The following is a 26,306-nucleotide window of genomic DNA, read 5'->3' as shown; positions in this document are numbered from 1 at the left end:
CTTACCTTTAGCACCAAAAGTTGTGGAAAACTATCAAGAAATCACCCTACGTCATCTCCTAACTCTTAAGAATGAAGTTTGTAGAAAAATAACGAAATTGGGGTTTTCTTTCCAACTTAAGTCACTACTGGCCCGCTATGGTAGACCCCAACCTACCACACTGGCCCCGCCCTGGCAGGAATAATCCCGCCCCGGCGGCTTAGACAGAGACATAAGCTCGGAATTTGAGTTCCAAGCTCCCATTTCACAACACAACTTCCACCCTTGATATTCAGAAACTACCCTTTCACGCTAAGATCAGCTTCAGGAATTCTACTCGCCCGAATTCGATTCTGTAAAGTCGTATGGGCTCCTTAACATCTTAACTAGCTATTCATATGATAAAATTCATAATTAGATCCCCCCATTCATTACCAGATTTCCCTAGACCATACCTGACTCAGATTTCATCCAAATCTGGACTAGGCTACAATTTTTCAAGTCACTACTCGAAAGTTTTCTGGCCCAAATTCTTTCCCCATTGGCTTTTCTATAACGACAGGAACATGTCGTTACAATAGATACAAATTTACCCATAACTTGTCCCCGAGTGATAAACTAGGAAAAACTGGCTAAAGTAAGAGTACAATAGTACTTGAATCATCGAACAACTGGGATACTTGTCTCACATGTACTTCTTGGGTTCCCAAGTAGCTTCCTCAACCGAAAGATGCTTCCATTGAACCTTCACATAATTAATCTCCTTGGTCCTCAGCTTCTGTACATCACGATCTAGAATTGCAACCGGCTCCTCCTCATACTGAAGGTCCTTGTCTAACAGAACTGAATCCCACTTGATGATGTAATCTCCGTCACCGTGATACTTATTCAACATGGACACATGAAACACTGGATGAACTCCAGATAATCTAGGGGGTAAGGCTAATCTATAAGCTGTTGTCCCTACACAGTGAAGGATCTCAAATGGTCCAATGTATCGAGGACTAAGCTTGCCCTTCTTGACAAACCTCATCACCCCTTTCATGGGTGACACCTTTAGAAGAACTTGTTCACCAGCCTGAAATGCCATGTTCCTTACCTTACGGTCCGTATACTTTTTCTATCTACTCTGGGCTGCTAGAAGCTTAGCTTGAATGCTTCTTACCTTATCCTGAGCATCTTTCACCAAATCAACCCCCAAAGGTTTTACATCTCCAGCCTCAAACCACCCTATGGGTGATCTACATACCCTTCCATAAAGTGCCTTGAACGGTGCCATGTCAATGCTGGAGTGGTAACTGTTATTATAGGAGAACTCACACAACGATAGGAACTTTTCTCAATGCCCTCCAAAGTCAATCACACATGCCCTCAACATGTCCTCTAACACTTGAATTGTTCTATCTGACTGCCCATCCGTCTGTGGATGGAAAGCTGCACTAAAAGTGAGTTAAGTTCCCAACTCATCATGTAATTTTCTCCAAAACTTGGATGTGAACTGCGTACCACGATATGAGATGATAGAAAGGGGCACCCCGTGCAGCCTCACTATACCTTTCGCATGATCCTTAGCCAATTGCTGAGCATTATAGTCTACTAGCTGGAATAAAATGGGCCAACTTAATCAATCTGTCAACCACTACCCAAATAGAATCAAATTTCCCTATGGTCTTGGGGAGACCAACCACAAAATTCATAGCTATCATTTCCCACTTCCATTCCAGAATTGGCATTCGCTGAAGCAACATGCGACCTTTGGTCTCATACTTTACCTGCTGACAGTTTTGGCACTTAACCACAAACTCAGCTATGTCTTTCTTCATACCAGGCCACCAATAAAGGCTCTTCAAATCTCGGTACATCTTAGTCACACCCGGATGAATGGAATACCGCGAACCATGAGATTCTGTCAACATTTTTTGAATCAAGTCATCCACTCGGGGAACACAAATTCTCCTCTTAAAACTAAGCATACCCCCCACATCAAGAACCAAAACTTGTGCCTTACCATACACTGTCTTCTTTCTAAGCTCACTCAAATTCTCATCCTCAAACTGTTTGGCTTGATCTCCTCAATGAAAGTGGGTCTAACCTCAATGCTAGCTAACACCCCACCTTTCTCTGAGATGCCCAACTGCATGAACTTAGACTCCAAGGTTTGAATTTCCTTGGCCAAAGGTCACTTGGATACACCCAAATAAGCTAGACTACCCATACTTATCGCTATTCAGCTTAATGTGTCTGCCACCACGTTAGCCTTACCAGGATGATATTGGATGGTGACATCATAATCCATAAGTAACTCCATCCACCTTTGCAGTCTCAGATTTAGGTCATTTTGAGTGAATGCGTGTTGCATACTACGATAAAGGTAATGATGTCAGATCTTAAGGGCAAACACTACCGCTGCCAACTCCAAATCATTCGTCGGTTAGTTCCTCTCATACACCTTCAATTTCCGCAATGTATAAGTTATGACATACTTATCCTGCATCAACACAACACCCAAACCCGAATGTGAAGCATCACAATAAATAATGAAATCTTTCCTTCCACCGATAGTGCCAGAATAGGTGGTGTGGTCAGAAGAGTCTTGAGCTTTTGAAAGATCCCTTCACATTTTTCGGTCCATTGGAAAGACACCTCCTTCTTAGTCAGCCTTATGAAATGTGTGGCAATAGAAGCAAAATTTTTCACAAACTGATGATAGTAGTCACCGAGCCCCATAAAACTCCTAACTTCAACTACTGAGCTTGGGTTTACAACTGTGCCATCATGTCTCAATTTCTTCTTAAATACCCACTTGCTACTTATGGGTTTACAACCTTTAGGCAAATCATACAAGTCCCAAGTATGATTAGAAACTATAGAGTCTAATTCATTTTTAATAGCCTCTTTCCAAATTATAACATCTACTGATCTCATTGCTTCATCATAAGTCTTAAGGTCTTCTTCTATTAAATAGATAGACACTAATTCATCATTTAAAATATTAATATCAAAATTTGCAGTTAAGAAAGTAGTGATAAAATCAGGACCAAAACTTGTCTCAGTTCTACGCCTTTTACTCCTTCTGAGTTCATTTTCATGCTCATTAGAAATAACATTAGAAAAAGTCACAACATGAGAATTATTTGACATAGATGTAGAAGCATTGTTTTGCACATCACTTGACACATTAATTTTTAAAGGAAAAATAGGCTCAAAAAATTCTGCATTCCCAGATTCACAAATAGAATGATCACTTAGAGACATAAATCTATATGCAACACTATTTTGAGCATAACCAATGAAGATAGTATCAGAAGGCTTGGAACCGACATTTACGTGTTTAAAATCAGGTAGACCAACCTTAGCCAAACAACCCCACACTTTTAGAAATTTCAAGTTAGGAGTAAACCCTTTCCACAATTCATATGAGGTCTTGTCTAACTTCTTATGAGGGACTCTATTAATAATATAACATGCAGACAAGACTACTTTTCCCCACATATTGTCAGATAGACCAGAGCATAAAAGCATAGAGTTCATCATTTCTTTAAGGGTTCTATTTTTTCGTTCGACTACACTATTTTGTTGGGGAGTATAGGAAGCACTAACCTCATGTATAATACCATTTTTCTCACAAAAATCTTCTAGAGTTTTAGTACTATATTCACTGCCCCTATCAGATCTAAATCTCTTGATTTTCCTGTCTAATTGATTTTCCACTTCTGCTTTGAATTTCAAAAACATGCTTTCATCCTCATCTTTAGACTTAAGAAGATATACCTTAGTGTATCTAGAAAAGTCATCAACAAAAGTAATGTAATACTTTTTCCACCTTTGCTAACAATGTTCTTGAGATCTGCTAAATCTGAATGTATTAGTTCAAGTAATTCAGTCTTTCTACTAATAACAGATTTGAAAGGTTTCTTGGCGTGCTTTGCTTCTACACACACAGGACATTTAGAAAACCCATCAGGTTTTATCATAGGAATTAATTCCATTTTTCTAAGTCTTTTAATAGAAGCAATATTAACATGACCTAGTCTACCATGCCACAAATGGATAGACTCAACAATATAAGCAGAATTTGAAATACTTTCATTATTGACAATCTCTTGAACAATGTTCAGTACAAATAAGCCTCCACTAAGATATCCCTTCCCAACAAAGTCTCCTCCACGAGAAATAATTATTTTATCAGCTTCAAAAATAAGTTTAAGGCGTACTTTGTTGAGAAGTGCTCCAGAAACTAAGTTTCTACGGAGGGAGGGAACATACAAAACATTGTTCAAGGATAATGTCTTTCCAGAAGTTAATTTAAGTAAAACTTTTCCTTTACCCATTACTACAGCAATAGTAGAGTTATCCATATATACACACTCGCCATCACCGGACTCCTCAAAGTCATGAAATAATTCCTTATTGGCACAGAAATGCTTTGAAGCGCTTGTGTCTAGCACCCAGTCAATTTTGTTAGCCACCAAATTTGCCTCAACGACTACAGCAGCAATCAGTTCATTACCCTCAGCAAGATGAGCTTGGACATCACTTTGTCCTTCCTGCTTTGAGTCCTGCCCTTTTCTTTGATAGCACTTGGCAGCCCTGTGACCAACTTTTCCACAAACAAAACAAGGACCCTTAAATTTTTGAATTTGGCTCTCCGGCTTGTTGAATTGATTTTTCTTCTTCATATGTTCCTTTTTCGAGACTTTCTTCTGTTTGCCTTTGAACCTGTCTTTCACAACAGTACCAGAAGATTCAACAAGATTAGCTTTAAAAGATTAAGAGAAAGTTCTTCCATCTTATCTTTGAGACGGTTCGCCTCTTCAGTCCTCATATGACTAATAAGTTCTTGGAGAGTAAATTTTTTTCTTATGTTTAATTGATTTCTATAATCACTCTAAGATGGTGGGAATTTTTCAAGCAGAACATTAGCCTGAAATATCTCACACATCTTCATGTCCTCGTTGAGAACATCAACAGTCAAGTTCTCATATTCATGAACTTGTTCCATTATTGGCTTATTATCAACCATTTAGAATTTAATTCATTGTCCGACAACATTTTTTTTTTCCTGCATCATCAGCACCATATTTCTTTTCTAAACTATCCCATATTTCTTTAGCAAATTTATAAGTGACAAATAAATAAAACAAAGGGTTAGTCATATGGTTTAACAAATGTCCTCTCACAGTTCTGTTATCTTTTTCAAACTTCTTTTTAGCAATATCATCAACAGTCATAACATTGCTAGATTCAGTAGTAGTGTTAGAACCATTCATAGAAGGTTCCTTAAATAAAATATAATCAACTTCTAATTGTTCAAAGAAAATTAAAAGTTTTTGTGACCATCGTTTAAAATTGTTTCCATCCAAAGGCTCAAGTTTTGACAAATCAGAAAAAGTTTTGTTCAAAGAGATAGCCATTTATCAATATTGTATGTTAGTAAATCGCTTTCAAATTGTTGGGAAAAATACTACAATATTGATATTGGATTGAAATTACAAAGTAGTACATAGATTATCACAAACACTGTGTCGTGGCAAGTCACTGCCTTGAAAGCGATTTCGGCCTGACTCCGGTGCAAATCATAGTAGCCGATCGTTCCCCATGGTTCCACAGTTACTCTCAAACACGTGCACTCGTGGTTGAAAATTTGGAGATTGCCCAAAACCAATTGCCCAAAAATATTCTAAGAATAAGAAGAAAGGAGGGAAATATTTTGTTTTCCTTTTGTTGGGTTTCTTAGCATTCACAAATGCACTACTTATATAGGAAATTTCTATAGGAGTTATTGTAGAGTTAAGAGTTAATTTTGATAACGCATTGTGAATGTTAATGGCATTAAAGGCCATTACATCACATTCTACAGAAACTCTTATTTTGTTTTGGAACGGAAAATTTATTCTCTTTGTAACATATTTTACTTGTGTTCTTTGCATTACAATAAATGAATAGGTGATAATTAATATCACATCATTTACTTGAAAAATCATATAGGATTTTGATCTTTCTTGATCGTCTAACATGTTAAGTGTCAATTGTCCGAGCTTGGGGAAGCTTCGAGGCTCTATTCCGACTTTTCGTATAATAAAGATTTAGATTGATCTATGGGGTGTAGTTGATCTTTTTCCTCTCTTTTTTTCTTCATTTTCCTAAAGCTTTGAGTCATAGTTTTACTGCCAATGTTTACTCTCTACTATGGTTTTCTTGAATTTAAACTTTATGTTGTACTTGCTTCTACTCCCTCCATCCACTTTTATTTGTTATGTTGCTTTTTTTGAAAGTCTATTTGACTAATTTTTAAAGTTAAATTAGATTACATTAATTCAATATTTTAAACAGAAAATTTAGATATTCAAAAACTAAACGAAAAGTACTATAATTTGTAATTTTTTGCATATCAATATGATGAAAAAATACATCGTAAAATATTGATCAAAATTTTTATAATTTGACTCTACAAAAAAACTTATGACAATTAAAAGTAGACAGAGATAACATGTTTATATGTGGTGTATTTGTCGTATGATAGAGATTAATCTATCACTTTTCATTTATGTTGGGGTTTTCACTTTCAAGTATTCATGCAGTGGATGTTTATTCATGTGTCATTATAATGGAAAATAGGAACCTGACAGAATTCTCTTATTTTCATTTCTCTTTCGTAATTAAACACTCGGGATTTTAGTCTTTTAAAGTTGCTGAGTTATAAATTAATATTTTTTTAATTCTTCTTTGTTTAACTATGTATCATATATTACTAAAAGTGGAAAGTTTCAAAAATGAAAAATTGAATTATTATTTTATCACTAGACTAAATTAAACATCTAATTAACAAAATATTAAATAATAATCTTTTAATTATTTTTTGGATTGTAAGTTATCTATTAGAAAGACAATGAAAGAATTATTAATTAAATTGTAAGTTACAATGAATTGTTTAATATACTAATTCATTTATCTAGGAAAATGAAATGATTCTTCGTCAACTAATTGATGCTTCATAATAAAATCTGTTTAGGGAGTAAACATATGTAAGTTGTAACAACAAAATTACAACACATTCATGATATATATGTATAGATAATGGTGTATATGTACATATATATCATATATATGTTAGATGAAATGTCTTTACTTTAAACTATAACTACACTATGTGCATGATTTTTTATATAACACATGCAATATTTTTAAGAAGAGAAAGGACAATCGGTGGTGTAGTTAGAAATTTCACGAAGGGCGTCCAAGCATTGAGTAACTAATTTTATTTTATTTTTGATAAATGAGTATACTAAAATTTTAAAAATCAAAATGCATAATATTTAGCTCTAATGAGTTCATATTTAATTTAATATGAAGCGAACGAAGGATGCAAACAAAAAGAGAGAAGAGAGTTTAGTCGAGAAAAAAAATTAGTTTTAGGTTTTAACCTTCCAACATCTCTGGCGACAACAATAATAACAGTGAGACATAATAAGCAGGGATTTCCAATCCAGAGGTTAATCGTACTCTGGCAACTTTACGTAAGGCAGAGTTTGATTTTTTTGGGGTGATAGTGGAAAAGTGTATTTTTTAAAAAAAAAAAGTTTTCCTTACAAAATATAATGTTAAGTAAAAGAAAGTCAAAAAGACACATCCGATGAACGCACGTTGCGCTTTTGTGGAGCATTGTTGACCGCTGAGCTACCTCATCAGTTTGTTTTCAGGGTGTCCAAAATGTAATAATTACTCATTTTACATTGCATTTTACCTATATATATAATATAATTTTTCGACGAAGGGTGTCCGCTTGTCCCCCTCGACACACTATAGCTTCGCCCATGAGGACAACTAGTAATTTCCATCAACAACCTTTATTTGTCTTCATAAATATTATTTATTTATCACTTACGTGCATGTCTTTTTTGTAATGATAATTAGGAGAATTGGAAGAGTTACATCAAGCAATAAAAATGTAGACTAATTAATTAGGAGTAATAAACACATGAAATGAAAGATTCGAAAAATGCAAATTAGAATAGAGCTATAAAAATCAAGAAAGGAATCCTCATTTCTTACTCACCATTTTCATGTGTTGTGGCATCAATTGAATCAATCAATTTTCATATTCTTTCTTCATTTTTCAGAAAAGTAACTATTAGAGTGGATAAGAAGTATCTTGATTTTAATTAGTGAATCTACTTCACTACTTCCTATTTTGGTTAGGTTTTAAAGAAATCCAAGAAATTATCACAAATTTAATTTGTTGAAATGTATAATCTTTATATATGAATATATATTGTTATCTTAGCATGTAGTACATTAAATTGTAGCTTGCCAATATTTTCTATTGTACTTTTAGCAATTGTTTCTACTTTAGGTAAAGAAAGAATTGGTATGTCTTTCATTTTTATTTTTAATTAGAAGCTATCTGAATGTTTAACATAAAAATAAAAATAAAAGAGAACTTATTATGGATAGGTGGAATTATTACTTCTAGCACAATTTCTAAATTGGGGAAAATACTATGGTAGATAACATAGTTTTTTGAATTGAAAAGATAAAAATAAAATTTGAGGACAATCTTTAAAATTTTCACCCGGAAAAATTTAACTTTTTCAAAATATTGTCTTGAAGTTTCAATTGCTTTTGATTGGAGAAGTAAATTTGAATATTTCTTCTAAAATTATTAATCTCATTACACATAAATTGTCATGTCTAACTAATGAGTACTTTTTCAATTTCATAAGTCAGATGATAACTCATCATTCAAGTTAAATGAAATAGACTCACCATTTATATAAGTTTTGGATAGCATTTCAAAAAAAACATTATATTTTAAAATTCAACCAAAAAATTGAACTAATTAACTTGGAATACACATGTGAAGTACGTGTCGAATACTATACTATACTATAATTTATACTATTATATTAAAAGTGAGAAGGTTTTACGTTCAAAGTTGAATTACGAAAATGTCTTTCGCTAATTTTTTTTAATTAAAAAAAATCTTACTATCTTTTAAAATCAAATCAATAATGACAATTAAATTAGACCGAATACACAATTAGATGTTACAACTTATCATTTTTCACTCTTTAATGAGGTTTAATTGTTAGTCCTTTTAGCTTTAAAGCCCATAAAATATTGAATAGTTCTTTTGTTTTTCGAGCAAATATTATATTAAGAACATTTAAGTATAAAAATATAAATATACATTTTATGAATATTATTAAATTAAAAAGGTAATACAAATCACTAGAAAAGTGGGAGTTGTAAAACCCAATTGTTTCCCTGCAATCATTTATTTTATATTCATTTGAATTGATTTCCTCTTTTATTGTTTATGAAATAAATGTCTCTTCTTTCAAGTTTTCTAATATATTTTTATAATAACTCCTTGTGTTCTTCATTCTTCATCTGTTAGCAAGAAAGAGACGGTAAATTTATTAACAAGTTTTTGGTTTCATTTTGTCAACACAACCACATCCAACTACAAAATCAGGTAAATTCATCTCTTTTTTTTCTATTAGTTTTGCATTCATTAACAACTTTTAATGTACATAGTTTCTTCCTTTATAAATTGGACATAAAATGTTAGTCCACTATCTTTTTTTATTTCATCATCTTATAATTCTTATTTAATTCTTTATTTATGGGTTATTCTTTCTTATTCTGATTAATGTGTTGTTTTGTTTAATCTTTTTCATTTTGTATGATATGATGACATATATATTTTATTGTTTTTCAAGTTGGGTTGATATTACAAATGTTTTCTATACATGAGTTATACCTATATAAATATTATATCGTATTAGAGATCAAACGTGCAACGCACGTTTCCAAAACTAGTATTAGATAACTAGTAGTGAGTACTGAATCTTCTGGCAACTATAACAAACAGAAGAAATCACATTACTTGAAATTTAACTCAATAACACATTACAACAACAAAACAATGGGAAAAAAAAGATGAACAAAATGAGATTGAAATCAGGGATACATCAAAAATAAAAAACGAATCTCCTCATAAGACAATCAGAGTGACAAATAACTGAATCTTCGTGGATCGTGGCAGCAAAAGTAGGCTCTAGTTTATTAGCTAAAGTATTGTTCGTACCTCATTGAGCAATCAACAAACTCGACTTGACCTCCAATGCTACCGTCACAAGTTCTCAACAAGAATGATTTTGCACTACTTAGACAAAGACCACAATCTGAAAATTCAATAATGGAGTTGCAAGTAGCATGGCCATAAGCTAAAGCATCATTAGGATAAGGAGATGTTATGTAGTAATCATAACCTTGATTTGGTGTCACATTTTGTAATGCTTCAACAACATAAGCCAAACTTAGTGCAAATGGACCACCCTTATCATACACATTGCCATTGCAAATATGGTTAATCTCTTTGGTATTTGGTTCACTTCTCACAAAACTACTAAACAAAAGCAATCCAATTATAAGGAATGTGATTAGAACTCTCATTCTCAAAATTGAATCCATATGTATCTAGCCTCTCTATTATTGTATGTATATCTTCCTATCTTCTTTTTGTTTTCTGTTGCAAATTTGAGTTTCACATGTTCTTGTTTAAATAGATTTGTCCATCTCTATTGGTTTCTCCATCAATGCAAAAAAAAAAATTCATAATTTTGGTATAAATTGTTTTAAGTTTTCACTAAATATTCATAGGAAACCATATTTTCATTACAACTTTTTTTTACTCTTATATTTGTTTCAAACATGTTCCGAAAAATATTTTCTTGAGGTAAGGATCTTTCGGAAACTTCTCTACCCGATAAAGATAGCAATAAGGTCTACGTACACCCAACTACTTGTGGTCGTGAAACTTTAATTTACTGAATATATTATTGTTATTTTTATATTATATTCCTAGGAAAACATACATGGGGTACATGTTTGGTCCGACGAAAGTAATTTTATTCAAAAAGGGGAGAAATGACTTTCCTCGCGATTGATTTCATACAACTTTAATTAATATATACTTAGATATTATTATGAATAAAATTTATATTTAATTTTTTTCTAAAAAATACTTTTCACTCACCGCGTTAAACATATTATAAAACATTTTCTAAACAAATATTTTTCGTTAAACATCATATGACATTGATAGTACCAAACACACCCACATTGTTTTTTAACCAATGCATATGCCGGCAAAGAAGTAGTGCATATATCTTACTTTCGTACTTATCTTCCATTGTTGGCATTGTCTTGCTTATTATATCTTAATTCTTGACTTAAAACTTTGGTTCTTACGTAATATTTTATAATGTATTGTATTGTATTTTATTATTCTTTTTGTTTAATAATACTTGTCCACTATTGACTTTACACACTTCTTAAAAAACTATAAATAGAGGGGTAATTTATTATATCACCCTTTGAATATAATAAATACAGTATCTTGAAAAATGTAATAGAGAAATTACTATAATTAATGATAAGGATAAATTAGGAACTAAGTGTAAAATTATCCATTAATTTCATAAAGTGGACAAGTATTCTTGAACATCACAGAAATCAAAACAGTATATTGAACAATTATTGTTGGACGGAGGGAGTATATGATATTGTGTTGTATTATTGTAGCATCTCGCAATTTAAAATAGCTAGGAAGAAGTTTAGAATTGAAAATAGTCATTTTTGGAAATAATGAAAATCTGGAAATTTGTTTAAGTTAGGAAAAAGTTGAGTTTTGGTCAACTTCAAACGGCCATAACTCCTAGCTCATGGTGAATTAGGTGTACTTCCAGATATGGTTGGAAATCTCTTGGAATGATCTTTCTAACGCCACCGAGTTTGCACGATTCCGAGTTCCTATGAGTGAATTATGCCCTTTGGAAGTTGGTCTGTGCGATTAAGGAAAGTCTAATCCGAATTTTTTTGAAGGGTAGATTAGTCTTTTCCTTACCCAATTAATTTAATTCATTTTAGTGAATTAATTAAGGGTCAAATCAGAATGAGATCAGTTCAGTCAATTGGAAATTCACACTAGGGCTTGGAGAAAAGAGAAAAGAGGAGAAAGGAGAAGAAAAGCTCAGATTTCGCTAAGATCGTGCGATTTGGTGGTGGATTTCGCCAAGGAATTAATCTTTCAAGGTATGTTAGTCTTTCATAGCGTTGGGTTCATTCACCCACGCGCCAAACATGTTTAGTTCAGCGAAATTCATCCTAAAAGAATTTGAAAGTTGATGTTCTTGACATGTATCCTTGAATTTGAATGTCGTTCTTGAATTGGGTTGAATTGAGGAGTTTCGGAGATCTTTACGTTGAGTTTTAGTGTTGTTTTGAGTTAGGATCTTGAGTACATATGATGGGTATCGGAATCTAAAATGAATTTGAGATCAATAGTCGAGTTTAGGCGAATAAGGGCTAGAAAACGAAGATGGAAAAGTCGAGCAGATTTTGGCACGCAAGTTCACGTCGCGGACTTGCTCCCCCAGCAACCAAAAAAGTTCTCCGCGTCGCGTTTAAGACGCGGACTCTCAAAATTAAATTTTGCGAGTAATTATTTAAAACACTTCCGCATTGCGGACTTGTTCCAAGACGGTGATTTCGTGACTTTTCTCATGTTTAGCTATTTAAGGTCATTCCTAAACACCATGTGATCCTTCCTATCACAAATCAAAATTCTTGAATCCATAATTCAATTCAAGGATCAGTTAAGAGTCAAGTCAAGGGCGGTTGAGATCAAAGTCTAGAGAAGTTCTTAAAGTTTTCCAAAAGTCTTTTGCAAACGTTTTAACTTTGTTTTAAGACTTAAGTTTTAAGTTCAGTGAGTAAAGCTTGAAGTTCACTTCTTCAAAAGTATATGGGGACTTTTTATTCCCAAAGGGTTTAAAATGTTCTCACATTTAAACAAGAAAGGAAACCTCGATTTCCAAAGAGCCTTCGGGCTAGTTTTCAGAAAAGAGTAATCGCTTTCTAAATGAAGCAACGGGGGAAACTTTGATTTCCAAGATAGCCTTTGAGCTTAAGTTTTTGAGCACTAATCTCAAATCACAGAAGAGGTTATGTTTTTAAAACATAAGAGCTAATATTATATTATTTTTGGGAGTAGTATTGAGCACCGATATGGGAGAGAGTTCAGATAACTCACAGCCCCCATAAATCATGTAGCCACCATGGGTAGAAAGGGGTCATACTTTTTAGATGATTTCTTTAGTGTTTTTTAGCATAGACTAGTGGATCCACTTAGTAGTTCAGGTTCCATACCCTCGGCAAGGTATAGGACGGCCCTGGCAGCGTGAGGCAAAATGTTGTATCATCACAATAGCTCTTACGTGATGGTTGTCGGTTAGAGAAACTCCCACAGCAATAATTGTATTCTTATATACACAGTTTATTGTATTTTCACATATATTTCAGAGTTTTGTTGTATCCTTGCATACACACAAAGTTGACATTATGTTTTTAAACAGTTTTTCTTTATAATGCACTTGTTTTAAACTGCTTTATATTGAAATGAGCTCAGTTATGTTGAGTTGAGCCAGGTAAGTTCTTTAGATTCCTTTCAAGCCTATGTTGTATTTAGCATTCCAACTCGCATACTCGTACATTCAATGTACTGATGCCAGTTGGCCTGCATCTTATTATGATGCAGACACAGGTAACTAGGATCGGCATCCAGCGCATCGTTGATCCAGTGAGCACTCCAAAGTCAGTTGGTGAGCTTCATTGCATTCCGGAGGACTCCTTTTATTACTTTCAGTTATTTTATCAGTTCATTAGGATGTTGTGGGGCTTGTCCAACATCCATCTCAGTTGTTTTTAGAGGCTTCATAGACAGTCAGTCAGTTAGCAGTTCAGTTGTCTTAATATTATCATTCAGATGTTGTTTACAGACTTCAATTGTCGTTTTGGCTAAGTTTATATCTCTTTAAAGTTATGTTTTGAGATTATCTTGTTAAGTTAAGTCTTCCGCTGAGTATGTATGACAGGCCAAGGGTTCGCTTGGGGCCAGTAATGGTTCTCAAGTGCCGGCCATGTCCAGGGTGTAGGCTCGGAGCGTGACAATTATATTGTACTCTATCTTTTTGATGAATACAATGTTTAAATAAATATCATTTTTATTCACAAATTAGTAATTTGAAGGACAAATTATTACATGAAAAATAGAATGTGTGATAAAGCTATTATAATAAAGTTAAGACAAATGATAAAATAGAATTACTAAAAGTATTTAATATCGATATCGATAATCACCATCAGTATTCACGGCCTTGACTTGTTGACAAGCGGCAATTATTTCTTCGTAGTCAACTTAACTCCCTTAATTTTCTTTAGTGCAGATTTTTTGGATGGCTTAAGCCTATAATTTTCCTTAAACCGACAATACCAATTCACAATTTCCCTACTCTTTACCATTTGCTTCAACTCCATCGTGGACCACTGTATATCACATAACACATTGTTTGGTTGGTTGTTATGTATGTTTCATAATGTATCATATTATATTATACTGTATTTGTATCGTATCATATTATTTTAATGAATACAATGTTTGTATAGATTGTATCGTTCTCAGTCGTTACATAATAACACATATCTATAATTTGAATGATAAACCTACAAGAAGAGTAGGATACGGAATAGATCTACGATGAAAAGGTAAGATAAATATGAAATATGATCATTAAATAATAAATAAAGACAAATGAGAAGAAAATATTAAGGTAACGACACGATCAGACCAAATCGATCGTTACATAAAATGGGTCTTTTCGTCGTTACCTAATGATGGATTTAAACGACGCAATACAATAGAATTTAAGTATCAATCAAAACAAACATTGTATTTAAACTAAGAATACAATACAATACAATGGATAACAACCATCCAAACAAGGTGTTAGACTTTTGGTGAAAATAATACATAATTGAGTGACTTATGAGTAAAAAATCAAAGTTGAGTGACTTTATATGAAAATAGCTCATAGTTGAGTGACCATATGAGATATTATCTCCAAGTTAGCTTGATAGTTCCCTTCTAGATGCCATAGTGCCGAATGTGTTTTTTTCTCAAATAAACGTTTGTATTGACGTTGTGGTTGTGTTTTTGTTAGTGTGGCAGCGTTCGGAGTGTAGCCTAGACCAAGCATTATTTGTTTATTAATCAATGTTATTTCGGATAATCTTTACCTAGTCAAGTTCATTTATGTAAAAAACAGTAAGTCAAAACGAATAATTATTAATAGTGTTTGAAGAAGGGGAGGGAAAAGGAGCCTTTGCCCTGCATGAGGAATGTGGGACTCTAACCCACATCCAATGAAATCACACCCCTCGGCACATGCATGATAATGAGATGGTCAATCCATGCCTAAAATCAAGTCAAAATACACATAATTATGTGGCATATATAAGGCTTATTTGGTTTTATTTTCAGAAACACAAGAGAGATTCGTTTTAGAGATTGAGAGGAAAAGAGAAAAATCTCATTTTTGCTTCTGGAAATTTTCTGCTCAGGCAGTCCGCTTCAGATAGAGTTTGTTGTTTCGTTAACCGTTGGATCATTCTCAAATTTGAACTGAGAGTTCTCAGAATCTGGTTCTTGTAATCCAACGGTGTAGATCGGATTTAAAGGTCTGTATCTTCTGATTGTGGGGCGTGAATAGTAGCGCATTTTTGGGTGAAATCTCTTCTTTAATTCTCTAGTTTTGGTGCAATCTTGATTTGTTGTTGCTCGTTGTTTGGCGCTTGTTTTGTGGCCAATTTTGGAGAACAATTTTGTAACTCTTGGTGTTTATAGTGGAGCTTTTGGTCATGTGGTTTTTTACTCTTCACATCGAAGGTTTTTCCACGTAAATCGTTGTATCTTGTGTGATTGATTTATTCTTATCTTGTTGCTTTAGTTTGGTTGATATACTTGTTGTCCATTCTTCATATTGCTTGATTTGGTTTGTCTTCTCTTGGTTCAAATTGAAAGGGAAAGTTTAGATTTGGGTATTATTCCGCTGCTATCTTGTCTGGCATTCTTGTTAGTGCCTTGCCTTTCCCAACAAAGTGGTATCAGAGCACTGGTTATTGATTTATTGTTGATAATTGATTTGAATGATGGAGGCAAATATAAGCAAGATGGTTTGTTTGAATGGTACTAACTATCGTATTTGGAGAGGCAAGATGAAAGATCTTCTATTTGTCAAGAAAATGCATTTACCTGTGTTTACCTCTAATAAACCCCAGTCCATGACGGATGAGGAATGGGAATTTGAGCACTTGCAGGTTTGTGGCTATATTAGACAATGGATTGAAGATAATGTTCGAAAGCACATTGTAAATGAGACACATGCCAGAAGTTTGTGGGACAAGCTCAAGACGCTATATGCTTCGAAGACTGGAAACAATAAGTTGTTTCTATTGAAACAATTGATGAATATCAGGTATAAAGAGGGCACTCCTATTTCTGATCATATTAATGATTTTCAGGGTGTTCTTGATCAGCTATCTGGAATGAATGTAAAATTCGATGAAGAAATACAGGGATTGTGGCTTCTTAATACTCTGCCAGACTCTTTTGAAACTCTTCAAGTTTCTTTGACTAATTCTGCTCCCATTGGTGTTGTGACCATGGAATATTCTAAGAGTGGTGTCTTGAATGAAGAGATGAGAAGAAGATCTCAAGGCTCAACTTCTTCTACTTCACACTCCGATGTTTGGTTACTGAAGATAGGGGGGAGAAACAAGTTCAGAGGTCAGAGTGACAGAGATAAAAGTAGAGGTAAGTCAAAGTCTAAATACAAGAATGTTACATGTGACTATTGCCACAAGAATGGGCATCTCAAGAAATTTTTTTTTAAGTACAAGAGAAATATGAGACAACAAAATAAAGAAGGTGACAATGAAAATCGTGTTGATGTTGTTGCTAATGATGATCATCTTGTTTCTTGTGATGAAAATGCCGTCAATCTTGTTCGTGATGAGTCTAGCTGGTTTGTAGATTTTGGTGCTACTTCTCATGTCACGCCCAAGAAGGAATTATTTTCCTCTTATACTTCAGGTATTTTTGGGATGTTGAAAATGGGTAATAATCATGAGGTTGTAGTTCTTGATATTGGGACAGTTTGTTTGGAAAGTAACAATGGTTCCAAACTAGTTCTCAATAATGTCAAACATGCTCCAGATGTTCGCTTGAATTTGATTTTTGTGGGATACCTTGATGATGAGGGTTATGTTAATACCCTTGGTGCTGGCCAGTGGAAGCTTACTAGAGGTTCAATGGTTGTAGCCTGTAGTGATAAGTTGTCTGGCTTGTATGTTTTTCAGGGCTCCATTTTTAGAGGCTCAATGAATTTGGTGGAGAATGATACTTCATCATTGTTATGGCATAGAAGACTGAGTCATATGGGCGAGAAAGGGATGAACAATTTGGCTAAGAAGGATTTGCTTTCTGGAGTGAAACAAGCAAAGTTGAACAAATGTGTTCATTGCTTAGCAAGTAAACAGAAGAGAGTTTCTTTTCAGAGTCATCCGCCTTCAAGAAAGCTTGATTTGCTAGAGTTGGTACATTCTGATTTGTGTGGTCCATTTAAGGTAAGGTCTCATGGTGGTGCACTTTATTTTGTGACTTTTATTGATGATTATTCTCGCAAACTCTGGGTATTCTCTTTGAAGTCCAAGGATCAGGTACTTGATGTGTTCAAGAGTTTTCAGGCCTTGGTTGAGAGACAAACAGTGAAGAAATTAAAATGCAATCGTTCTGATAATGGTGGTGAGTATATTGGCCCCTTTGATAGATATTGCAAAGAGCAGGGTATTCGGAATCAGAAAACTCCTCCAAAGACTCCTCAGTTAAATGGTTTGGCGGAGAGGATGAATAGAACTCTTGTTGAGAGAGTTATATGTATGCTTTCAGATGCTAAGCTGCCAAATTCTTTTTGGGCTGAAGCACTTAATATTGATGCATATGTTATCAATTTATCTCCTACTATTGCTTTGAATGGTGATGTCCCTGACAGAGTTTGGTCTGGTAAGAATGTTTCTTATGATCATCTTAAAGTTTTTGGGTGTAAAGCCTTTGTGCATGTTCCTAAGGATGAAAGGTCAAAGTTAGATGTTAAAACTAGGCAATGTATCTTTGTTAGTTATGGTCAAGATGAATTTGTCTATCGTTTCTTTGATCCAGTTGAGAAGAAACTTGTTAGAAGCCGTGATGTTGTGTTCTTTGAAGACCAAACAATTGAAGATCTTGACAAGGTTGAGAAAGTTGATTCTCACAGTAGTGACAGCCTAGTTGATGTTGATCCAGTGCCTTTGACTATTCCACCAGGTGAAAATCTTCAAAATGATGAAAATCAAGTTGATATTGAAGATGGTGATCATATTCAGAATGACCAGTATGCCGCTGATGCTCCAATGCAAGACGATGTTATTGGTCAGCAACCAACTATTATTGATGCTCCAGAGAGTTCTCTCAGAAGATCTACTAGAGAGAAAATACCTCCATCTCGTTATTCTTCTAATGAGTATGCACTCTTGACTGATGGGGAGAATCAAAGAGTCTTGATGAGGCCATGGAAAGTGAAGAAAAAGAAAAGTGGTTTGATGCTATGAAGGATGAATTGAAGTCTCTACATGATAATCATACCTTTGATTTGGTTATGTTACCTAAAGATCAAAAAACTTTGAAAAATAGGTGGGTTTTTCGAGTGAAACATGAAGATGGTAATCCAGTTCCACGGTACAAGGCTAGATTAGTTGTGAAGGGTTTTAGCCAGAAAAAAAAAGATTGATTTTGATGAGATATTCTCTCCAGTTGTGAAGATGCCATCCATTCGTGTGGTTCTAGGTCTTGGTTGCAAGTCTGGATTTAGAGGTTGAACAGATGGATGTTAAACCGTTTTCTCCATGGTGACTTGGATGAAGAAATTTATATGGAGCAGCCGGAAGGCTTGAAGTCAAGGGAAAAGAGAATTATGTTTGCAAATTGAAGAAGAGCTTGTATGGTTAAAAACAAGCTCCCAGGCAATGGTACAGGAAGTTTGATTCTTTTATGAGTCAGCAAGGCTTCAAAAAGACTTCTTCAAACCATTGTGTTTTTGTGCAAAAATTCTCTAATGGTGACTTTATTATCGTTTTGCTTTATGTTGATGACATGCTTGTTGTTGGTCATAATGCTTGCAGGATTAAAGAGTAGAAGCAAGAGTTGAATAAGTCTTTTGCTATGAAAGACTTGGGACCAGCAAGGCAGATTCTTGGCATGCAGATTGTCCGTGATAGAGATGCCAAGAAGTTGTGGTTGTCACAAGAGAAGTATATTCAGAAAGTACTTCATAGATTCAACATGGACAAAGCTAAGGTTGTCAATACACCTTTAGCTATGCACTTCAAATTGAGTACTAGACATTGTCCTTCCAGTGATGGTGAGAAGGAAGATATGAAGAAAGTTCCTTATGATTCAGTTGTTGGTAGTTTGATGTATGCAATGGTGTGTACAAGACCAAATATTGCTCATGTTGTTAGTATTGTTAGCCGTTTTCTTTCTAATCCGGGAAGAGATCATTGGAATGTTGTTAAGTGGATTATGAGAGATCTTTGTGGCACTTCTAGTTTGAGTTTGTGTTTTGGTACAGGGAAGCCTATTCTTTGTGGTTACACTAATTCAGACATGGCTGGTGATGTTGATACTCGTAAGTCTACTTCAGGCTACTTGATTACTTTTGCAGGGGGAGCTGTGTCTTGGCAATCTAGGTTGCAAAAATGTGTTACTTTATCTACTATAGAGGCTGAACTTATTGTTGTTGTTAAAGCTTGCAAAGATTTTATCTAGATGAAGAGATTTTTGGGGGAAGTTGGTTGTGCTCAAGAGAGGTATGTACTTTATTGCGACAGTCAAAGTGCTATTCATCTTGGCAAGAATTCTACATTTCATGGTCGGTCTAAACACATTGATGTGAAGTATCATTGGATTCGAGATGTGTTAGATTCTAAGTTGCTTGAACTTGAAAAGATCCATACCAATGATAATGATTCTGACATGATGACTAAAGCTTTGCCAAGAGGAAAGTTTGAGGATTGTTGCATGATCGTCGGGATGGCGGTCTCCTCCACATAGTTGTGAGGGAGAGAATTGTTGGGTTTAGAATCTTTTTTTCCCTTCCTATGGGGATAAATAAAAGTCTTATTAGGACCAACCCACTTTAGCCCGTAACCCAAATATTATGTGGCATATATAAGGCTTATTTGGTCTTATTTTTAGAAACACAAGAGAGAGAAATCAAGAGAGATTCGTTTTAGAGATTGAGAGGAAAAGAAAAAAGGTTACGGCTAGAACTACACCCGCCAAGATGAACACCCATCTTTAGCCTGGTTCCATCATTGAACCATGACTCTGATACCACTTGTTAGGATCAAAAATAATCAGGTGTAATGCGGAAGCTAGCAAAGCAAACCTCAAAAGACCACGAGTAAGAAGACAAACGAGAAACTCACCAAAAGAGACAGATTTAATGTGGTTCGGTCAATCGACCTACGTCCACAAAGGAGATGAGCAATCCACTATAAATATGAGAGTACAAAATATAGAGAGAAATAACCCCAACCAATTCACTCGGAATACAAGTACGTTCACAAATTCTCCCCCATAACCGAAACTCTCAAAACCCTAGGACTACATTGTGAATGCTGATTAAGTTAGAAGGAACAAGCATATATTTATAGAAACCTAAAACCTTTCCTACAAGAAAAGGACTAGCCAAAATATTAAAACTTTTTCTTAAAAGGAAAACTTATTTATGGTAAGAAAGTCAGGGCAATTAGTACCCAACAAATCTCCCCCTTTGGCCTGAATTTCTGACAAAATAAAGTTGTCCACCTTCTTCACATAATCTTTAGGATCTTGCATCTCTTCCCCATAATCTCCTCCATCAAATCTACGTCTCGACACAGATAACCTCTCTGAAACAATTTCTCCAACAAAAATCTTCATTACTGTCAAAAAGGTTGCGGCTAGAACTACACCCGCCAAGATGAACACCCATCTCTAGCCTGGTTCCATCATTGAATCATTGCTCTGATACCACTTGTTAGGATCGAAAATAAGCAGGTGTAATGTGGAAGCTAGCAAAGCAACCCTCGAAAGACTACGAGTAAGAAGACAAACGAGAAACTCACCAAAAGAGACAGATTTAACGTGGTTCGGTCAATCGACCTACGTCCACAAAGGAGATAAGCAATTCACTATAAATATGAGAGTACAAAATATAGAGAGAAATAACCCCAACCAATTCACTCAGAATACAAGTAGGTTCACAAATTCTTCCCCATGACTGAAACTCTCAAAACCCTAGGACTGCATTGTGAATGCTGATTAAGTTAGAAGGAACAAGCCTGTATTTATAGAAACCTAAAACATTTCCTACAAGAAAATGACTAGTCAAAATATTAAAACATTTTCCTAAAAGGAAAAATCTATTTATGGTAAGAAATCAGAGCAAATAAAACCCAACAAATCTTCCCCTTGGCCTGAATTTCTGACAAAGTAAATTTGTCCACCTTCTTCACATAATCTTTAGGATCTTGCATCTCTTCTCCATAATCTCCTCCATCAAATCTATGTCTTGACACAGAGAACCTCTCTGAAACAGTTTCTCCAACAAAATCTTCATTAATGTGGTCTTTCGAGGTTTGCTTTGCTAGCTTCCTCATTACACCTGCCTATTTCTGTCCTAACAAATGGTATCAGAGTCATGGTTCAATGATGGAACCAGGTTACAGATGGGTGTTCATCGCAACAATAATGACGTTGACGTATTTGTGTCGGATCCTTAAAAATAGTATATTTGTATATTCTTGATGGATCCAACATGCAACCATCACCAAGTTGGGACTAATCTTTCCACCTTCAGCTCACCTTAGATGGAAAATGAGGTTAGTTGTGATTGATATAAGCTTTGGGACTCGAGTTCTTTGAGGAAACATCCTATGTATTTGAATTTCCCTCTCCAGCTGAAGGCGGAACCGGCCCCATACCTGAGGGAAGGAGTATACCCTCAACCTATACCTCTCTCTAAAACATAGCAGTTGATTCTTACTCTCTTAGGAGGAAGAAGGGAATTACTCTAATTGTTCTGGGTTTCTTTTTAATCTTCAGTTTCCCATCTCCATGGAGCTAGTTTCTGAATTAGGGCAAAACCCAAAAGTAAAAGCACATGGAACGAGATGGGATGTCAAGAATATGGATGTAGCGATTGCTGGCTTAGGATGGTTCTATCTCTCGGTTTGAAAGGCGAAGCAGATTCAGCATTGTGGATATGATGGCATTCAGATCATATTGCGTGAACCATTGGTACTTGATCGTGCAGCCTCTATTGAAAGACCTGGATTTTAGCTACCAAAGGCTATATCAGAGGCCATCGTTAACTCATCGAATCTTGAAGGTCAAAAAGCAAGGGAAAAGAATCCATCAGAGGAGACAATGCAACTTTCATAAGTATCCAACTAAGTCAATTTTCTTGTGAACATTTCTAGCATACAACGTCTTGTACGATGACTTCAAATAGGCAGGTTGAATTGAATATGAGCGGGTTGAAAATGGATTAGACAAAAAGGAAAAAGTATCACATACGAAGCAGACCAAATAAAAACAAGAGGGGAGAGAACACATGCCATTATAGTGGAAAATAGGAACCTGTAGAAATTCCTTCTTGTTTTTATTTCTCTTTTAATCAAGCATTCGGGGATTTTAGCCTTTTAAAGTTATCATGTTCTAGTATTATTTTTCCAGCTTTTTTTTGTTTAACTATATTAGATAACCAGATTGTATTGTTTACCATCATTTACATACTATCACACATCAGTAATTTAAAAGAGGAACTACACAAAAAGTAGGTTGCGGGATAAAACTATTATAAATAAGTTAGGGTAAACGATAAAACAGAATTACTAGATATTTAATAACCACCATTACCACAACAATCATGGATCATCATATTTAATCGCCACATCAGATATCGACAATCAAGGAGCAGTGTGATATTCCAAAAAAAATGTACCTTTCGCTTTAGTGGGAAATTTCAAAAAGTGTTAATACATCTTTTTCCTTTTTGATAATGCGAACTTTCATTTCCTCTTGCCTTGTTTCTAAACTTTAATCACATAAGTGATCAGTGGACCCTTTGAACACATTATTTGAGGTCTTAACTTTTATATCTACAGTTTCTGAGTGTGTATGATCTCTATCTCCCATTTTCTAACTTGTATTCCACATATAAAAAAAAGCAAGAATTTTGAAGATGGCTGATGCTTTTGTGTCGTTTGCAGTTCAAAAATTGGGTGATTTCCTCATACAACAAGTTTCTCTGCGTACATCTCTAAGAGAGAAAGTTGAGTGGCTGAGAAATGAGCTACTCTTCATACAGTCTTTCCTCAAAGATGCAGAACTAAAGCAATGTGGAGATCAAAGAGTTCAACAATGGGTGTTTGAGATCAACTCTATTACCAATGATGTTGTTGCTATACTCGAGACTTATAACTTCGAGGCTGGTAAAGGTGATGATGATGGATTTGTTAGTCGTCTCAAGGCTTGCGCTTGCATCTGTAGGAAGGAGACTAAATTCTACAACGTCAGTAAGGAAATTCAATCACTCAAGCAGTGAATCATAGATATCTCTCGTAAGCGAGAGACTTATGGTATTACAAATATCAATAATAATGTAGGAGAAGGGCCAAGTAATAAGGTTACAACGTTGAGGAGAACTACCTCCTATGTGGATGACCAGGATTACATTTTTGTTGGATTTCAGGATGTTGTACAAACATTGCTAGCTGACTTCTCAAAGAAGAGCCTCGTCGAAGCGTCCATTTATGGTATGGGCGGATTAGGCAAGACTACTCTTGCGAGAAACCTCTATAGAAGTTCTAGCATAGTCTCTAGCTTCCCTACACGCGCTTGGATATGTGTTTCTCAAGAGTACAACACAATGGATTTTCTTAAGACTATCATAAAATCCATCCAAGATTGCACCAAAGAAACTCTAGATTTGTTGGAAAGGATGACAGAAAGAGATCTAGAAATTTACCTTCGTGATCTTTTAAAAGAACGCAAATACCTTGTGGTAGGGTTGATGATGTATGGCAGAGAGAAGCATGGGAGAGTTTGAAAAGAGCATTCCCGGATAGCAAGAATGAAAGCAGAGTTATTATTACCACGCGCAAAGAGGATGTCGCTGAAAGAGTAGACGACAGAGGTTTTGTCCATAAACTTCATTTCCTAAGCAAAGAAGAAAGTTGGGATCTCTTTTGTAGGAAGCTACTTGATGTTCGAGCAATGATTCCAAAAATGGAAAGTCTAGCTAAGGATATGGTGGAAAAGTGTAGAGGCTTACCTCTTGCGATTGTTGTACTGAGCGGACTACTTTCGCATAAAAAGGGGCTAGACGAATGGCAAAAGGTGAAAGATCACCTTTGGAAGAACATTATTGAAGATAAATATATTGAAGTCTCCAACATACTATCATTAAGCTACAGTGATTTGTCAACTGCGCTCAAGCAGTGTTTTCAGTACTTTGGTATTTTTCCAGAAGATAAAGTGGTCGATGCTGAAAACATAATATGGTTGTCGATGGACGAGGGTTTCATACCAAGAGGAGAAGAAAGAATGGAGGATGTTGCTGAAGGCTTCTTGAATGAGCTGATAAGACGAAGCTTGATACAAGTGGTAGATACAGTTTGGGAAAAATTTACTGAATGTAGGGTTCATGATTTACTCCGTGATCTTGCCATACAAAAGGCATTGGAGGTAAACTTCTTTGACATTTATGATCCAAGAAGCCACTTCGTATCCTCTTTATGTATCAGACATGCCATTCATAGTCAAGGAGAAAGGTACCTCTCATTTGATCTTTCTAACTTGAAATTGAGGTCAATTATGTTCTTCGATCCAGATTTTCATAAGATGAGTCTTATAAACTTCAGTAGTGTGTTCCAACATCTATATGTGTTGTACTTGGAGATGTGTTTTAATAGTTTGTCTATAGTACATGATGCCATAGGAAGTTGTACCACCTCAAGTTCTTAAGATTGAGAGGTATCTGTAATCTTCACTCTTCCATTGGCAACCTCAAGAATCTACAGACACTTTTTGTTGTCAATGAGGGCAGATTCTCTTGCGAACTACCCCTGAGACAGCTGACCTAATAAATCTAAGACATTTAGATTCTCTGTATTCAAAACCTTTGAAACGTCTAAGCAAACTCACTAGTCTTCAAGTTCTTAAAGGTGTTCTTTGTGATCAGTGGAAAGATGTTGAACCTGTTGATTTAGTCAATCTTCGAGAATTAACCATGCATGATATTACCAAAACTTGCTCCTTAAACAACATTAGCAGCTTGAAAAACCTTAGCACTACCAGATTGTTTTGTGAAGGTTATGAATCATTCCCATCTCTTGAATTTCTTAATTGTTGTGAAAAGCTCCAGAAATTGTGGTTAAAAGGGAGAATAGAGAAACTGCCTTTGTTTCCAAATTCCATCACCATGATGTTTCTGAGGAACTCAAAACTCAGAGAAGATCTGATGCCTATTTTGGGAATGTTGCCAAACCTAAGGAATCTCATATTGTATGGAGCTTACGAAGGAAAAGAAATAATGTGCAATGATAACAGCTTCAGTCAACTAAAGTTCCTTTGTCTTGATCAACTTTCAAACCTAAAAATATGGCATTTAGGCACAAATGTCATGCCTCTCATTAATGATCTTCATATCAAAAACTGTTGAAACCTAAAGGAGATTCCTCAGAGAATGAAAGACGTGGCAAGCATATATGAAGTCTTAATTGATAATAGGAAAGGTAAACATACAAACAAATCTCAATCCTACATAACTTTCTTCATTTTATAGTGCCATGCATGCCTCTCATTAATGTTGATTTTATAGTGTGTTAACTAGGAGAAGAAGCTGTCACTTGAAGACATTCACGTTGATCAAGTTGGGCTATCAAAGCATCAATAAAGTTTCTTTTTGTGAGCAATGGTAATAAGTTTGATATGAGTGGTTCATTTGCAAAAAGTTTGACTTATGTTCTTTGAAACTTTACAAAATGAGACACCAATTAGTCAAGGTTATGATTATTATATATCATCTCCGTATCCTAATGATGCTTTAGCTTATGTCCATGTTTCATGTAGCACATGTTTAATAAATTCAGATTGTGCTACTTGTGCAAATTATGCAAAATCTTACTTGATTAATGCATGCGATCGTGGAATATTTTAAATCGATACTAAAGGAATAAAAGATTTTCTTACTTCAAACTACTTGTGTTTCAATTTGTTTGTCTTATATTAACCTAACATGAAGTTTTAAAAAGTAAAAAGATTTTTGAATCTTGTG

The 26,306-nt window shown here is 34.9% G+C and overlaps 1 pseudogene; it reads left to right on the top strand.

The window, feature by feature from the left end:
* The first annotated feature begins 23,210 nt into the window (after nt 1-23,210).
* Nucleotides 23,211-26,083, top strand: LOC102580571 (disease resistance protein RPP13-like; annotated as a pseudogene).
* The last annotated feature ends 223 nt before the right edge of the window (nt 26,084-26,306 follow it).

This window comes from Solanum tuberosum, unplaced genomic scaffold (genome assembly GCF_000226075.1).
Source record: "Solanum tuberosum cultivar DM 1-3 516 R44 unplaced genomic scaffold, SolTub_3.0 scf00029, whole genome shotgun sequence".
Lineage (NCBI taxonomy): Eukaryota > Viridiplantae > Streptophyta > Magnoliopsida > Solanales > Solanaceae > Solanum > Solanum tuberosum.
Note: the sequence above shows the minus strand (reverse complement) of the source record. Positions and strands in the feature narration are given on the sequence as shown.